The sequence below is a fragment of the Triticum urartu genome, chromosome 3A, assembly GCF_056163025.1.
Source record: "Triticum urartu cultivar PI428250 chromosome 3A, HENAU_Tu73, whole genome shotgun sequence".
In the NCBI taxonomy this organism is placed as follows: Eukaryota; Viridiplantae; Streptophyta; class Magnoliopsida; order Poales; family Poaceae; genus Triticum; species Triticum urartu.
Window position 1 is genome coordinate 542,538,592 of NC_141875.1, and position 10,904 is coordinate 542,549,495.

A 10,904-nucleotide genomic window follows, 5' to 3' on the forward strand; every position below is an offset into this window, starting at 1 on the left:
AGTATTTAATTTTTCTTAAGAGGATGATCAGGCAAAGCATTAAGTAACTTGAGAAGCCTCCCCCAAGCTTGTGGGAGACTCTCTTCTTTAATTTGCACAAAATTGTATATTTCCTTTAAAGCAGCTTGTTTCTTATGAGAAGGGAAATATTTAGCAAAGAAGTAGTAAATTATATCATGGGGGCTACGCACACAACCAGGATCAAGAGAATTAAACCATATTTTAGCATCACCCTTTAATGAGAACGGAAATATTTTGAGGATATAAAAGTAGCAAGATCTCTCGTCATTACTGAACAGGGTGGCTATATCATTTAATTTAGTAAGATGTGCCACAACAGTTTTAGATTCATAGCCATGAAAAGGATCAGATTCAACCAAAGTAATTATATCAGGATCAACAGAGAATTCATAATCCTTATCAGTAACACAGATAGGTGAAGTAGCAAAAGCAGGGTCAGGTTTCATCCTAGCATTTAGAGATTGCTTATTCCATTTAGCTAATAACCTTTTGAGTTCATATCTATCTTTGCAAGATAAAATAACTAAAGAAGCTTCTTGGTCAAATAAATAACCCTCAGGAATAACAAGTGATTCTTCATCATCACTTTCATCATCATAATCGGATTCAATATTTTCATTCTCTCTAGCCCTAGCAAGTCATTCCTCGAGAAAATCACCAAGTGGCACAGTAGTATCAAGCATAGAAGTAGTTTCATCATAAGTATCATGTATAGCAGAAGTAGCATCATCAATAACATGCGACATATCAGAACGAATAGCACAAGCAGGTTTAGGTGACGCAAGCTTACTCATAACAGAAGGTAAATCAAGTGCAGAGCTAGATGGCAGTTCCTTACCTCCCCTCGTAGTTGAGGGATAAATGTTGTCTTAGCGTCTTTCAAATTCTTCATAGTGTCCAACAGATATAAATCCCAAGTGACTCAAAGAATAGAGCTATGCTCCCCGGCAACGGCGCCAGAAATTAGTCTTGATAACCCACAAGTATAGGGGATCGCAACAGCTTTCGAGGGTAGAGTATTCAACCCAAATTTATTGATTCGACACAAGGGGAGCCAAAGAATATTCTCAAGTATTAGCAGCTGAGTTGTCAATTCAACCACACCTGGAAACTTAGTATCTGCAGCAGAGTGTTTAGTAGCAAAGTAATACGATAGTGGTGGTAACGGTAACAAAAGAGTAATGAAATCAGAGTAATATTTTTGGTATTATGTAGTGATTGTAACAATAGAAACGGGAAAGTAAATAAGCGTAAACCAGTATATGGAAAGCTCGTAGGCATCGGATCAGTGATGGATAATTATGCCGGATGTGGTTCATCATGTAACAGTCATAACATAGGGTGACACAGAACTAGCTCCAATTCATCAATGTAATGTAGGCATGTATTCCGAATATAGTCATATGTGCTTATGGAAAAGAACTTGCATGACATCTTTTGTCCTACCCCCCCGTGGCAGCGGGGTCCTAATGGAAACTAAGGGATATTAAGGCCTCCTTTTAATAGAGAACCGGAACAAAGCATTAGCACATAGTGAATACATGAACTCCTCAAACTACGGTCATCACCGGTAAGTATCCCGATTATTGTCACTTCGGGGTTAACGGATCATAACACATAATAGGTGACTATAGATTTGCAAGATAGGATCAAGAACTCTCATATATTGATGAAAACATAATAGGTTCAAATCTGAAATCATGGCACTCGGGCCCTAGTGACAAGCATTAAGCATAGCAAAGTCATAGCAACATCAATCTCAGAACATGGTGGGTACTAGGGATCAAACCCTAACAAAACTAACTCGATTACATGGTAAATCTCATCCAACCCATCACCGTCCAGCAAGCCTACGATGGAATTACTCACGCACGGCGGTGAGCATCATGAAATTGGTGATGGAGGATGGTTGATGATGACGACGGCGACGAATCCCCCTCTCCGGAGCCCCGAACGGACTCTAGATCAGCCCTCCCGAGAGGTTTTAGGGCTTGGCGGTGGCTCCTTATCGTAAAACGCGATGAAATCTGCTCTCCTATTTTTTTCTCCCCGAAAGCAGATATATAGAGTTGGAGTTGGAGTCGGGAGGTCTCCAGGGGGGCCACGAGGTAGGGGACGCGCCCTAGGGGGGCGCCCCCCACCCTCGTGGACAGGGTGTGGGCCCCCTGGTCTTCATCTTTGGCGAGGATTTTTTATTATTTATTGTAAGATATTCCGTGGAGTTTCAGGTCATTCCGAGAACTTTTGTTTTCTGCACATAAAACAACATCATGGCAATTCTGCTGAAAACAGCGTCAGTCCGGGTTAGTTCCGTTCAAATAATACAAGTTAGAGTCCAAAACAAGAGCAAAAGTGTTTGGAAAAGTAGATACGACGGAGACGTATCGATATTCTACGAAGATCTTTATCGGTCAAACCGCATAACAACATACGTTGTTCCCTTTGTCATCGGTATGTTACTTGCCCGAGATTCGATCGTCGATATCTCAATACCTAGTTCAATCTCGTTACTGGCAAGTCTCTTTACTTGTTCCTTAATACATCATCTTGCAACTAACTCATTAGTTACAATGCTTGCAAGGCTTATAGTGATGTGCATTATCGAGTGGTCCCAAAGATACCTCTCCGACAATCGGAGTGACAAATCCTAATCTCGAAATACGCCAACTCAACAAGTATCTTCGGAGACACCTGTAGAGCACCTTTATAATCACCCAGTTACGTTGTGACTTTTGGTAGCACACAAAGTGTTCCTTCGGTAAACGGGAGTTCCATAATGTCATAGTCATAGGAACATGTATAAGTCATGAAGAAAGAAGTAGCAACAAACTAAATGATCAAGTGCTAAGCTAACGGAATGGGTCAAGTCAATCACATCATTTTCCTAATGATGTGATCCCGTTAATCAAATGACAACTCATGTCTATGGCTAGGAAACATAACCATCTTTGATAAACGAGCTAGTCAAGTAGAGGCATACTAGTGACACTCTGTTTGTCTATGTATTCACACATGTATCATGTTTCCGGTTAATACAATTCTAGCATGAATAATAAACATTTATCATGATATAAGGAAATAAATAATAACTTTATTATTGCCTCTAGGGCATATTTCCTTCAGGAGGTAGAAATCAAGAAGGAGCATCAAGTGTTGATGGTCAACAAGACCACCGGTTTCAAGAAAATGGTAAAGGGAAGAAGAAAGGGAACTTCAAGAAGAACGGCAAACAAGTTGCTGCTCAAGAGAAGAAACCCAAGTCTGGACCTAAGCCCGAGACTGAGTGCTTTTACTGCAAAGTGACTGGTCACTGGAAGCGGAACTGCCCCAAGTATTTGGCGAATAAGAAGGATGGCAAGGTGAACAAAGGTATATGTGATATACATGTTATTGATGTGTACCTTACTAGAGCTCGCAGTAGCACCTGGGTATTTGATACTGGTTCTGTTGCTAATATTTGCAACTCGAAATAGGGACTATGGATTAAGTGAAGACTGGCTAAGGATGAGGTGACGATCCGCGTGGGAAATGGTTCCAAAGTCTATGTGATCGCCGTCGGCACGCTACCTCTACATCTACCTTCAGGATTAGTTTTAGACCTGAATAATTGTTATTTGGTGCCAGCGTTAAGCATGAACAATATATCTGGATCTTGTTTGATGCGAGACGGTTATTCATTTAAATCTGAGAATAATGGTTGTTCTATTTATATGAGTAATATCTTGTATGGTCATGCACCCTTGAAGAGTGGTCTATTTGTGTTGAATCTCGATAGTAGTGATACACATATTCATAATGTTGAAGCCAAAAGATGCAGAGTTGATAATGATAGTGCAACTTATTTGTGGCACTTCCGTTTGGGTCATATTGGTGTAAAGCACATGAAGAAACTCCATACTGATGGACTTCTGGAATCACTTGATTATGAATCACTTGGTACTTGCGAACCATGCCTCATGGGCAAGATGACTAAAACGCCGTTCTCTGGAACAATGGAGCGAGCAACAGACTTGTGGAAATCATACGTACTGATGTATGTGGTCCGATGAATATTGAGGCTCGCGGCGGGTATCGTTATTTTCTCACCTTCACAGATGATTTAAGAAGATATGGGTATATCTACTTAATGAAACATAAGTCTGAAACATTTGAAAAGTTCAAAGAATTTCAGAGTGAAGTGGAGAATCATCGTAACAAGAAAATAAAATTTCTACGATTTGATCGTGGAGGAGAATATTTGAGTTACGAGTTTGGTCTACATTTTGAAACAATGTGGAATAGTTTTGCACCTCACGCCACCCGGAACACCACAGCGTAATGGTGTGTCTTGAACGTCGTAATCGCACTTTACTAGATATGGTGCGATCTATGATGTCTCTTACTGATTTACCGCTATCGTTTTGGGATTATGCTTTAGAGACGGCTGCATTCACGTTAAATAGGGCACCATCAAAATCCATTGAGACAACACCTTATGAACTATGGTTTGGCAAGAAACCAAAGTTGTCGTTTCTTAAAGTTTGGGGTTGCGATGCTAATGTGAAAAAGCTTCAACCTGATAAGCTCGAACCCAAATCAGAGAAATGTGTCTTCATAGGATACCCAAAGGAGACTGTTGGGTACACCTTCTATCACAGATCCGAAGGCATGACATTTGTTGCTAAGAATGGATCCTTTCTAGAAAAGGAGTTTCTCTCGAAAGAAGTGAGTGGGAGGAAAGTAGAACTTGATGAGGTAACTGTACCTTCTCCCTTATTGGAGAGTAGTTCATCACAGAAACCGGTTCCTATGACACCTACACCAATTAGTGAGGAAGCTAATGATGATGATCATGAAACTTCAGATCAAGTTACTACTAAACCTCGTAGGTCAACCAGGGTAAGATCCGCACTAGAGTGGTACGGTAATCATGTTCTGGAGGTCATGTTACTTGACCATGACGAACCTACGAACTATGAGGAAGCGATGATGAGCCTAGATTCCGCAAAATGGCTTGAAGCCATGAAATTTGAGATGGGATCCATGTATGAGAACAAAGTGTGGACTTTGGTTGACTTGCCCGATGATTGGCAAACCATCGAGAATAAATGGATCTTCAAGAAGAAGACTGGCGCGGACGGTAATGTTACTGTCTACAAAGCTCGACTTGTTGCAAAAAGTTTTCGACAAGTTCAAGGAGTTGACTACGATGAGACCTTCTCACCGGTAGTGATGCTTAAGTCCGTCCGAATCATGTTAGCAATTGCCGCATTTTATGATTATGAAATTTGGCAAATGGATGTAAAGACTGCATTCCTGAATGGATTTCTGGAAGAAGAGTTGTATATGATGCAACCTGAAGGTTTTATTGATCCAAAGGGTACTAACAAAGTGTGCAAGCTCCAGCGATCCATTTATGGACTAGTGCAAGCCTCTCGGAGTTGGAATAAACGTTTTGATAGTGTGATCAAAGCATATGGTTTTATACAGACTTTTGGAGAAGCCTGTATTTACAAGAAAGTGAGTTGGAGTTCTGTAGCATTTCTAATATTATATGTGGATAACATATTGTTGATTGGAAATGATACAGAATTCTGTATAGCATAAAAGGATACTTGAATAAGAGTTTTTCAATGAAAGACCTCGGTGAAGTTGCTTATATATTGGGCATCAAGATTTGTAGAGATAGATCAAGATGCTTAATTGGACTTTCACAAAGCACATACCTTGATAAAGTTTTGAAGAAGTTCAAAATGGATCAAGCTAAGAAAGGGTTCTTGCCTGTGTTACAAGGTGTGAAGTTGAGTAAGACTCAATGCCCGACCACTGCAGAAGATAGAGAGAAAATGAAAAGTGTTCCCTATGCTTCAGCCATAGGCTCTATCATGTATGCAATGTTGTGTACCAGACCTGATGTGTGCCTTTCTATTAGTTTAGCAGGGAGGTACCAAAGTAATCCAGGATTGGATCACTGGACAGCGGTCAAGAACATCCTGAAATACCTGAAAAGGACTAAGGATATATTTCTCGTTTATGGAGGTGACAAAGAGCTCGTCGTAAATGGTTACGTCGATGCAAGCTTTGACACCGATCCGGACGATTCTAAATCGCAAACCGGATACGTGTTTATATTGAACGGTGGAGCTGTCAGTTGGAGCAGTTCTAAACAAAGCGTCGTGGCGGGATCTATGTGTGAAGCGGAGTACATAGCTACTTCGGAAGAAGCAAATGAAGGAGTTCATATCCGATCTAGGTGTCATACCTAGTGCATCGGGTCCAATGAAAATGTTTTGTGACAATACTGGTGCAATTGCCTTGGCAAAGGAATCCATATTTCACAAGAGAACCAAGCACATCAAGAGACGCTTCAATTCCATCTGGGATCAAGTCCAGGTGGGAGACATAGAGATTTGCAAGATACATACGGATTTTAATGTTGCAGACCCGTTGACTAAGCCTCTCTCACGAGCAAAACATGATCAACACCAAGGCTCCATGGGTGTTAGAATCATTACTGTGTAATCTAGATTATTGACTCTAGTGCAAGTGGGAGACTGAAGGAAATATGCCCTAGAGGCAATAATAAAGTTATTGTTTATTTCCTTATTTCATGATAAATGTTTATTATTCATGCTAGAATTGTATTAACCGGAAACATAATACATGTGTGAATACATAGACAAACATAGTGTCACTAGTATGCCTCTACTTGACTAGCTCATTGATCAAATATGGTTAAGTTTCCTAGCCATAGAAATGAGTTGTTATTTGATCAACGGGATCACATCATTAGGAGAATGATGTGATTGACTTGACCCATTCCGTTAGCTTAGCACTTGATCGTTTTAGTTTACTGCTATTGGTTTCTTCATGACTTATACATGTTCCTATGACTATGAGATTATGCAACTCTCGATTACCGGAGGAACACTTTGTGTGCTACCAAACGTCACAACGTAATTGGGTGATTATAAAGGTGCTCTACAGGTGTCTCTGATGGTGTTCGTGGAGTTGGCATAGATCAATAGTAGAATTTGTCACTCCGATTGTCAGAGAGGTATCTCTGGGCCCTCTCGGTAATGCACATCACTATAAGCCTTGCAAGCAATGTGACTAATGAGTTAGTTGCGGGATGTTGCATTATGGAACGAGTAAAGAGACTTGCCGATAACGAGATTGAACTAGGTATTGAGACACCGACGATCGAATCTTGGGTAAGTAACATACCGATGACAAAGGGAACAACGTATGTTGTTATGCGGTTTGACCAATAAAGATCTTCGTAGAATATGTAGGAACCAATATGAGCATCCAGGTTCCGCTATTGGTTATTGACTGGAGACATGTCTCGGTCATGTCTACATAGTTCTCGAACCCGTAGGGTCCGCATGCTTAAAGTTCTGTGACGATCGGTATTATGAGTTTTTGTGTTTTGATGTACCGAAGGTAGTTTGGAGTCCCGGATGTGATCACGGACATGACGAGGAGTCTCAAAATGGTTGAGATGTAAAGATCAATATATTGGAAGGTTATATTCAGACACCGGACGTGTTCCGAGGGTTATCAGATAAATACCGGAGAACCGGGAGGTTACCGGAACCTCCCGGGGGGTTGTTGGGCCTTATGGGCCCAAGTGGAGGAAGAGGAGAGGCGGCCAGCTAGGGGCGCACGGCCCCCGTAGCCCAAACCAAATTGGACTAGGGGGTGGCCCCCTTTCCTTCTTCTTCTCCTCCCCTTCCTTCCCCTCTCTTACTAGGACTAGGAAAGAAGGGGGAATCCTACTTGGAGTAGGATTGCCCCCCTTGGGCGCGCCTCCTCCTCCTTGGCCGCCCCCTCCTCCTCTCCCTCCTTTATATACAGGGAGGGGGCACCCTTAGAGACACAACAATTGATCTGTTGATCTCTTAGCCGTGTGCGGTGCCCCCCTCCACCATAATCCACCTCGGTTATATTGTAGCGGTGATTACGCGGAGCCCTGCGACGGTAGCTTCAACAACATCGTCACCATGCCGTCGTGCTGACGAAACTCTCCCTCGAGCTCTACTGGATCGTGAGTTCGCAGGACGGCACCGAGCTGAACGTGTGCTGAATGTGTGCTGAACGCGGAGGTGTCGTACGTTCGGTACTGAGGATCGGTCGATCGTGAAGACGTACGACTACATCGACCGCGTTGTTATAACGCTTCAGCTTAACGGTCTGTGAGGGTACGTGGACGACACTCTCCCCTCTCGTTGCTATGCATCACCATGATCTTGCGTGTGCATAGGAATTTTTTGAAATTACTATGTTCCCCAGCACATTGAGCTCCATAGGAGTATCAACATCACGAGTAAGAACATCGTGGATATACTTATCTTGGTAAATAAAGAAGACATTAGAGGTAGAGTAACCTGAGTTCCAAGAAAGTAGCGAAGAGGACCAACATCAGACATAGGAAACCGATCACTAAGACATGTATTAACAAAGGTGATGTACTCAGGGTCATCTCCAGTGATGATCATGTCATCAACATGTAGAAGAAGATTTCGACGATGAATAGAAAGATGGACACGCATCATAGGATCATGAGCACTGGTTGAAAAACTAGCGGCAGTCACCACAGAGGCAAAACACTCAAACCAGACACGGGGGCTTGCTTAAGGCCATAGATAGAGCGATGAAGATGGCAGACCATGCCGCGAGGAACAGAATACCAAGGTGGTAGATGCTGATGAGTCATTTTGTGATGTTTTATGCCTACGAAGTAGGCTTTGTCAGATTTTATCGCGTTCGTGCATTTCTTTTTATCTGTTTTCACTAGGATGCTGTTTTCGTACGCATTTGGGAGTTTAAGTAAGGAATGCCAGAAAACGGTGATAAAATCACATCAATAAATGTGATAATTTATTTGTAGGGATACGCAACAAAAAACAATAAAAATTGTCCTACGCACTAGCCCAGGACCACTATGAAGATGCATACAGGGTTTGATCTGATCATTACCAACTTTTAGCAACAGAGGAAGAAGAGTTGGTGACGATTGTCGATGTAGATTTCCGCAGCTAGGACTTAACAACCTCCCAATGGTGATAGTTTTCCTTCCTTGAACATAAGATTGAATGTACGATTTCTCTACCGGGTTGCACACATGCGGTGTCACCGATCCAGCAGCGCTTCGCCACTACTAAACTATCTCGTATAGTAGCTAGACAGAGAAGGAGGATCATTGCATGGATCAACTTGGGGTGGAGTTTGGAGGGCTCCCTTCCTCCTCTATTTATATGAGAAGGAGTGGGGAGGCAAGGAGGTGGCTGCCCCCCCCCCACCAACATTGCCCCACAAAAAAGGGGGAGCTTGCCCCAAAAAGGGGCCCCTCACCTAGGCCGAACCACATGGAGGGGGCTGCCCCTAAGAGGGTTGATACATCTCCAATGTATCTATAATTTTTTATTGTTTCATGCTATTATATTATCAATCTTGTATGCTTTATATGCCATTTTATATCATTTTTATGGACTAACCTATCAACTCAATGCCCAGTGTCAGTTCCTATTTTCTACATGTTTTTGGTTTTTCAAAAAATCCAGACTAATGAAGTCCTAACACGATGAAACTTTTTGATGATTTTTTCTGGACAAAAAGAGACTCTAGAAGCTTTGGGAGGAGGCCAAAAGACTCACAAGGGAGCGACAAGGCAGGGGGTGCGCCCGGGTGCCTTGTGGGCCCCCTTTGGATCCGTTTGACCTAATTCTAGCGCTATAAACTTCTATATATCCAGAAACCCTCAAGGGAGGTCCAAAAACAATATTATCACCGCCGCAAGACTCTGTTCTTCTGCGATCCCATCTGGAGACCTTTTCCGGTACTCTGCCGGAGGGGGAAACCATTGGGGAGGCAATCTTCATCGCTAATACCCCACCTAGACCGTGAATCTAACTGCTTCAACTACTTCCACCCGAAAACCGCTATCCAGCATGCATCTCAGGGTATTAAGTTTGCAAGAAACAGAGTATTGCAATAAGATAGATGACGTAATGTAGACATGAAGAAGTCAATCAATATGACTAAACCCAGTCAATTTATCCTTAGTGGCAACAATGCAATACGTGTCTTGGCTCTTTTTCATTGGGTTAGAGCACCGTAAGATTTAACCCACTACAAAGCACAACTTCCTCTGAAGATAAATCAATCAAACTTGGCCAAAGAAGATAGACAGGTCAGAGAGCATACAAAGCTATTTAATTATGCAGTAACCAAAACGAAATAGATTAAATTGATTCCAGAACAATCTGATCATAAAGTGACAGTTCACCATACCCCAATAAACACACCATCGATTACATCAAATTGATCTCCATCAAGAACGAGAACATGGTATTGAAGATCCAAAAAGAGAGACAACCATCTAGCTACTATGGACCCATAGGTCCTAAGGGAACTACTCACATATGGTCATGGAGGCAGCAAGATTGATGGAGATGGATCCAGCAATGGCTTCCCCCTCCGGTAGGGCCCCGGAAGAGGCCTCCAGATGGGATCTCCTTGGAATAGTGGCTTAAGGCGGCGATAAATTTCTTCTTGAGGTACAATGGATGGTTTCGGTATTTATAGGGAATTATAGCGGTGGAATCAAGTAAATCCAGTGCCTATGGGCCCCACATGGGCAAGGGGCACAGTCATCCCTGGTTGCGCCACCTGTCTATGTGAGCCCCTTGATGCTCGTCTCGATCTCTCCCGAAGCTTCATGTGTTTCTTGTTGTCCAAAAAAATCATATTAAATTGGCAACATATTTTGTCCTTCGTAGATATTGATTTCCTGCGAAACAAAAAACAAATAAAAAACATGAACTAGCACTAGGCACTAAACTAATAGGTTAGTCTAGAAAATAATATAAAAGGCTATACCAAGCATATAAAAATGATAA